Raw genomic sequence first — 7,346 nt, 5'->3', positions numbered from 1 at the left:
CTGAGCCACACGACCATGCTCCACCCGACCCGAGATGTTGCCGTTTATTCTCGCGAGGAAACGAGATATCACAAAAAAATATAACTGGCCATGCAATATCTAAATATTAGTTTAAAATATTAGGTTTATTTTATGGTTTAATTTTTTAGTTTTAAATGTAATGTGTTTTTTTTTAAATAAAAGTACTTTTATTTAGTTTAAAATATGTTTTATTTATTTATGCATAGTTTATAATTTCTAGAAAATAAAAAATATATAACTCAAACACCCTTGGGTGATTAACCATACCTCCTGATTAAGTGCAAAATGAGGAGTTGACATGACATAATATTATTGGGTAGGATTTCACTCAATCACCCTAGAGTGATTGGTGGTGTTTGTTTTTTAAGAAAAGTACTTCACAACCTCTTTTGTCACCACGCGCAGACGTAGGGGCCTGAAGGTGTTTGTTTTTTAGAAGACAAATCATTCAAAAAGATCTGCCTGACCACTTTTTGGTGCAGACATAGACTACCATCTTCTCAACTCTTCTAACCTCTTCACAAAACACACATAACCCTAACCCCTCCTCCACAACCCTTCTTCTTCCCTGCCACCGCCACCACCTCTCCTCCCACATCACCACCGCCACCACCTCTCCTCCCACATCACCACCGCCACCACCTCTCCTCCCACAGACCCGTCGTGTTGACGCCACCACCACTCCTCCCCCAAACCGCCGCCGTCTTGCACCTGTATCACCATCTTCAACCTCCCCTGTCCACCTTCCACAACTTGCAAGCCCTTTTAATAAATTTCTTATTGCTGGAAAAGTGAATGTGTGGTGTGGCTGGAGTTGGGATTGGAGAATTAACTCAAAAATGGAAGGTTCAAGACCACAGTTGTCGGCAACTACAACAGTTGCAAATTAATTCAAAAAAGGTAGGTTCACACCATCCTTCATTGATTTGTCTAAAAATGATAAAAGGGCTGATTGCTGGTGGAGCTTTAATTTAATGGCAAAGCTTTGTTGGATAGAGGGGTTGTCTGTATTCGGATCTAGTTCAGATGTTTGACGACTGAAGTCCGTATTCGTTTTTGCTCAGTGGTGTTGCTATTGGTGATACAGGTGCAGTGATTCCTGTTAATTTTGTGATTGTTCGATGTTAATTTTTTGTTTGTTTGATGTTAATTTTCAGTTTTTTGATATTATTTTTCTTATTTTCTTAATTTTGTTGTTTGGTGTTATTTCAGTAGTTTGTAGAAGTTAAAAAAACAAACAGTCTTCTTGTTGCAGACTGCAGAGGTTTGGTCCACGCTACAAATGTCTGCAGATGTAGTCCGTAGACTACAGACATTTTACCTCTAAAAAAACAAACAACACCTAACTATACCCTCCGCTCTAACCCAAACACACCCAAATACAAAAGGCTAAAATCTCATATGTATTTTTTTTTTTTTCTGAATTTGCTTATGCAAAATGCAGGTCTCTAGGAAAGTCATAAACATGGCAGAACTGCGACGACTTGCTTCCCTCGGAATTTCTGATTCTGCTGCCATTCGTTCAACTGTATGGAAGCTCACAAACACTTGATACTTTTTTTCCTGCGTTAAGGGTATAAGGAGTGGTTAAACACTTTAAAGTGGCAAACCAAAAAACTGACCAATGAGAGCGCGCCATGTCAATTAGGCAAAAGTGTTTAAACTTTGGTGAAAAATGTTGGCAATGGTTTAAACACTTGGTGAAGTGGTAAACTATTTTTTTAAAAAAAAAGGAAAAAGGTATGATTGGTTGAGATAGGAATGGACCTCACCCACAATACCCTCCCTCTCTCTCCTTCTCCCTCTTGCCGAATCGGTGTTCCATCACCGATTTACCCAACCATTTCGGCAAACTATATATTGGTGGTGGTGTTACCGAGTGGCAAAGTGGTTTGCCACCGTATGCCCTAACCAACCCTAGGAAGGAAGGAATTTGCATCATTTGGTTGTCAGTCACAGAATGAAAGCTCTTCTTCGTGTGCTCTTCTCAAAACCCTCTCCCGCCAAAAAGCCTTCTTCATTCATCGATGAACCCCAGTTCATCTCTCTCATCCACTCCTCCAAATCCATCCAGCAAATCCATGCCCAAATCATCCTCCACCACCAGTTTTCTAACTCCTGAATCGTCACCCAGCTCATTTCCTCTTTTTCTTTCAAAAACAACTTCACCAATCACGCTCTCTCCATCTTCCGCCACTTCAAAAACCCTAATTTATACATTTTCAACTCACTAATTCGTGCACTTGCTGATCATTCCTACTATATGACCTCAATTTCTTACTTTGTTCTCATGTTGAGCTCGAATATCAGGCCCGCCAATTTAACTTTCCCGTTTGTTTTGAAATCCACAGCCGCATTACAAGAGGGATGGCTTGGTATGGAGATTCAAACTCAGATTTTGAAGCTGGGTTTACTATGCGATCGGCTTGTTTTACTTCATTTGGTGGATATGTATGCTAAAGTTGGTTTACTGGAGTGTGCATGCCAACTGTTTGATGAAAGTTCTCAATGGGGGGGATGACGCAAGAAGTACATTATTATGGAATGTTTTAATTAATGGGTATTGTAAGGTTGGGAAATGGGGTAAGGCTGTGGAATTGTTTGAGGTAATGCCGGAGAAATATGGTTCTACCTGGAGCACTTTGATTAATGGATTAATGAAAGCCGGTGAGATTGACCGGGCTATGGAGCTTTGGCGTTCCGTAGAGGAAAGGGATGTGGTTTGTTGGACTACAATGATAAATGGGTTTTCACAAAATGGGCAGCATGAACAGGCGCTATCAATGTTCTTTGAAATGTTGGAAGAGGGTGTCAATAGATCCCGATTTTGTCATCTGGGGGGCACTATTCAGTGCTTGCCGCACACACAAGAACATTCAAATGGCAGAATATGCATCAGAGAAGCTTCTTTCAAATGTTTATGCAGGGGCAGGCAAGTGGGAAGATGTAGAAAGGGTGAGGACCAAAATGAAAAATAAAGGTGTAGCAAAAGATCCCGGTTGGAGTTACATGGTCAAGTCACTAGTTTCGTAGCTAGCTGGTGATCATTTTCAGATGAAATTCATTTAAAATTAGATGAAAAATGCAAGAGAATTTGGCTGAAACTGAGTGGGTGCTTCATAATATAATATTGAAGAAGAAGAAGAAAAAGAAGAATCTTTGGGAAGTCAACTGGCACTCGCTTTTGCCCTAATAATCTCTGGTGATGATTTAAAGGATTGTGAAAAATTTAAAAATTTGTGGGGATTGTCGTCACTCTTTAATGAAGCATGCTAGCTAGCAAAATGACCAAGAGTACGGGATATAAACCGTTTTCATCATTTTAAAAAATGGAAGTTGCTCGTGTCAAGATTATTGGTAACAGACAATGTAAGTATCAAATGCTATCTTTCTTGTGTGGTAGGCAGCTTTGCTAATTTATTTACAAAGTTACATACATATATAGCATGGAATATATATATGACTATACTTCAACCAATTTCATGACTTGAACTACATAATAAATATCAAATATTCATTTAGATCTATGATGCCTTGTACTGCATCCCATCCCCCCTGAAAATTTTTCTTCTTGTTTTGTGATTCATCATTCGTTAAAAAGTATGATGGTAGAAGATTTTCAGGGGTGTTTAGATGAAGATGAATCACCAAAAATTTTCAGGGGCGATTCATCCTTCGTTATATTGTTCTTGTTTTGGTGATTCATCCTTCGCTAGAAAGAGTGACGCCCCTGAAGATTTTCAGGGGTGTTCTTGTTTTTGTTCTTGTTTTGATTATTCTTGGTGGATTCGAAATGACAACTTTACCCCAAGCATGTAATAAATTGTTTTTATTCATAAGCTGATTAAGTAAGCAATCTCATACGCCCCCAAAAGTTGTGGATAGTTTTTATATCGAGTTAAATGCTTGGTTGGTCCCTGTTGTTTGCAAAAATTTCAAACTTGGTCCTAGTGGTTTACTAATTACACGCGTGGTCCCAAAAGTTGTCAAAAATGAACTCGGTTGGTCCCCTGACCTAACCTCTGTTAAATTTTTCAGTTAACTACGTATGAAATGACTATATTACCCTTGAACAATTAAAAGAAATAAAAAAAATATATAAAGAGACTTATCTTCTTCAACCTCTCCAGATCCCCATTTCCAGGTCCTCCAATCCCCATCTCCAAATTAAACCCATAAATAAGACCATTCTTGTTGCATCATCAAGTCGCAACCTTCTGTCTACCTCTTTGATCACGTAATTTCTCCGGCTTGCTTGCAGATTCGTGTCGGTGTATTTTTGGGTCTGCTACATCATCTTGACCCACCGAGTTTATTGGTCTCACTAAAGATCTCCATCCACCATATATCTTTGTGTATCGTCTTCACCAGAAGATCATCCAGGTAACAGCAGTCACCTTCACCTATCTTGCAACCCGCTCCACCTTCTTTCTCGTTCTTTGTGCTCTTTATCGTCCTATATCTCGATCTAGCCTCCAGGATGTATTAATCGGAAGGTAGGTGATTGTATTGTTGCTGAACCACCACAACCGGCATCCGTTCTCCGTGACACCTCTCTATATCTCACATCTCCCTTAACACTCGAACCATTGTGGCTCTGATACGAACATGTTGGAGTTACTAGGATCAACAAAACAAAAAGGCTTTACAAAAGTAGACGGAAAGAAATTAAAAAAACACAAGATGAAAACTGACAGAAAGCAAATAACAACTCCACTTCCTTTAAGCTTGACAATGAGACCATCCTTGTTGCATCAGAAGGTAGCATTCGGTTTCTTGACAATGAGGGTAAGGTCATCAATGGTGGCCATAGTTGATGCCTCCCATTTTTGAGTGTTGAGGTTTTACAGATTGTGGTTGAAGAAGACGAGTTTCTTTATATATTTTTTTTATTTCTTTTAATTGTTCAAGGGTAATATAGTCATTTCATACATAGTTAACTGAGAAATTTAACAGAGGTTAGGTCAGGGACCAACCGAGTTCATTTTTGACAACTTTTGGGACCACGCGTGTAATTAGTAAACCACTAGGATCAAGTTTGAAATTTCTGCAGACCACAAGGACCAACCAAGCATTTAACTCTTTTTATATCTGTCCCAATAATATAACAATCATTATCTTACAACCAGGTGCATAATCGAGCCGGGCCCCGAGTTCGCCTAATCTCGAGCCCAAGTCGTTTAATTTAAAAGAGCTCGAACTCGGCTCGTTTATAATATTAAGTATTTTATTTATACATGTATAATTTATACACATAGTTATTTTTATTGTAGTTTTATACATAATAATATTTATCATGTGATTTAAGTTATTATAATCATATATAAGTAATAGGGTTGTTTTAACTCGCGAGCCTAATCAAACTCGATATGTGAAGCTCAGGCTCGAGCTCTTTTGTTAAATGAGCTGCAGGTTAGGCTCGAGCTCAATTAAGCTCGGTTTGGTTCGGTTCGGTTCAAGCTTTTAGGGAGCCGATCACGAGTACCTTATGAGCGGCTTGGATCATTTATAAATTACACCACTACTTACAACTTCTCAAAGTCTTAACTATATCATAATAATTTGAAAATTATTTTCTGTTATTATTATTTTTTTTCTGCATAGTCATAACTGTTTATTTCAATTTCAAGCCACTTGTAGAAGCACATTTGATTAACATCCCCTGAATTGCATCTTGTAAATGCAACCTTTTCAGGTTTATGTATTAACACTAGGTGATGAAAACAAAAGCTGAATGCATCCAGGAAAGACTGCAATCATGTTCTAATCAAAGACTGTTCCAGAAATATCTCATGAGTAGATTCTTTTTCTTGCAGACAGCAAGTAATTTAAAAAAATGGTATTAACATTATATTAAGACAGGATGATGTTACACAATGGATTAGTCAATGGAGGATTAATGCTACCCAAATGAATTTCAGAAGGGCAATGCTCAAGTGGATATCAAATTATCAATTATATCATAAGGTCAGGAATTCATTTTCATGGCTAGCTTATAGAAAGTTTGTAGCATTCCTCTTTTGTATTAAAAAAAAAGGAAAGGAAGATTGGTGTTTTGTTTTAACTTGAGATCATTGGTTCATAATCCTTACTAATCTATAGCTTCTATTGCATGAGGTATTGATGGTTCCTTGAGATTTGGCAAATCATTGGCCATAGTGGGATTTAGTGATATTTAATTGTTAGTGCGATCACTCTATGTCAAGTTCGGACATATTCAACAAAAGACTAATGGTCAATGCATGGTCCATGTGGAAAAGTCTTAAGCCATGTGGAAAAGCCATATGAAGCCGTGTGGAAACATCTCAAGCCATGTTAAGACGTCTCAACTAAGACTTCTGAGACGTTTCAGCGTTGTCGGACACGTGGCAGCCAGTGATTGGTCCATTGTCAAGACGTTTCAGCAACGTGGTAGCGTCTCTACAAGACGTTTCCTTTGGCTAGTTTCGAAATGTTGACCAATTCTTGGCTAGTTTCAAGATTTCCCCTATTTAAATTCTCAATAACCATAGGAAATAATTTCTTTTTGGATTCAGTTATGGATGTCCAAAGGTTAACATTTACAAGCAACCACCTTTCAATCTTTAGACTTGCGTTATGTCATCAGCGTGGCCCTTATTAATCCATTTACTTACGAATGAGTTGATTTGGGTTTTGTTTGATCTTTAATTGGTCCAACAATAAAAGAAAATGTCAGCTGAAAAGCCATATGGGTCAAACAGGTCCTAAAGTGTATACCTATTACATAAAACCTCAATTTGGTGATCTATTTCTTTTATAAATGAGTTCATTCGGACGGAAGAATTAGCTCACGTAATTTCAATTTGGTGGATCCATTAATTTTCATTGAGGAATTCTAGGAATGAAATTACATAAAGCTAATTAGCGTTAAAAGAAAAGAAATGGGTTCGATTTAATGCACAAAATGAAAACAAGAAACATACAATTAGAAGCTAGAAAATATCATCAAATAAAAAGAAAATCCGACCTGCAGGATTCGAACCAGCGACCTAAGGATTAGCTGTTAGCTACTGCCTACTACAGTCCTCCGCTCTACCAACTGAGCTAAGGTCGGTTTTAGTTCTAAAAGAAACATCAAGTGATTTTTTGTCACATCATATCAATCACTAAGCTGAAAACTATAATCAAAGTGTGAAAATACAGAACTACTTAAAACCACGGTTGTAAAACAAGGTCTCCAAGGCCGAGTACTCTCCGAGTAGTCGCTACAAGGTAGGTTGCCGAGGCGACTTTCTTCAACTCCGACTAATTACTCGGAATCGATCAAATGCGGTCAACATTGGCTAAAATCGGATCTAGTAGGT

At 38.1% G+C, this 7,346-nt stretch overlaps 1 long non-coding RNA gene and 1 other non-coding gene across 2 annotated transcripts; one reads left to right on the top strand and one right to left on the bottom strand.

Moving 5' to 3' along the window:
• Nucleotides 1–532: 532 nt before the first annotated feature.
• LOC110913317 lies at nt 533–6,790 on the top strand. The gene is made up of 3 exons (XR_004872500.1): nt 533–1,108; nt 1,466–3,390; nt 5,717–6,790. It is a non-coding gene; the product is annotated as an uncharacterized LOC110913317 (long non-coding RNA).
• Nucleotides 6,791–7,003: 213 nt separating this feature from the next.
• Nucleotides 7,004–7,096, bottom strand: TRNAY-GUA. Its single transcript has 2 exons — nt 7,060–7,096; nt 7,004–7,039 (listed from the first exon to the last, which is right to left on the bottom strand). It is a non-coding gene; the product is annotated as a tRNA-Tyr (tRNA).
• Nucleotides 7,097–7,346: the final 250 nt, after the last annotated feature.

Source organism: Helianthus annuus, chromosome 2 (genome assembly GCF_002127325.2).
Source record: "Helianthus annuus cultivar XRQ/B chromosome 2, HanXRQr2.0-SUNRISE, whole genome shotgun sequence".
NCBI classification, from domain to species: Eukaryota; Viridiplantae; Streptophyta; class Magnoliopsida; order Asterales; family Asteraceae; genus Helianthus; species Helianthus annuus.
This window is presented reverse-complemented; position numbering and strand designations above follow the sequence as displayed.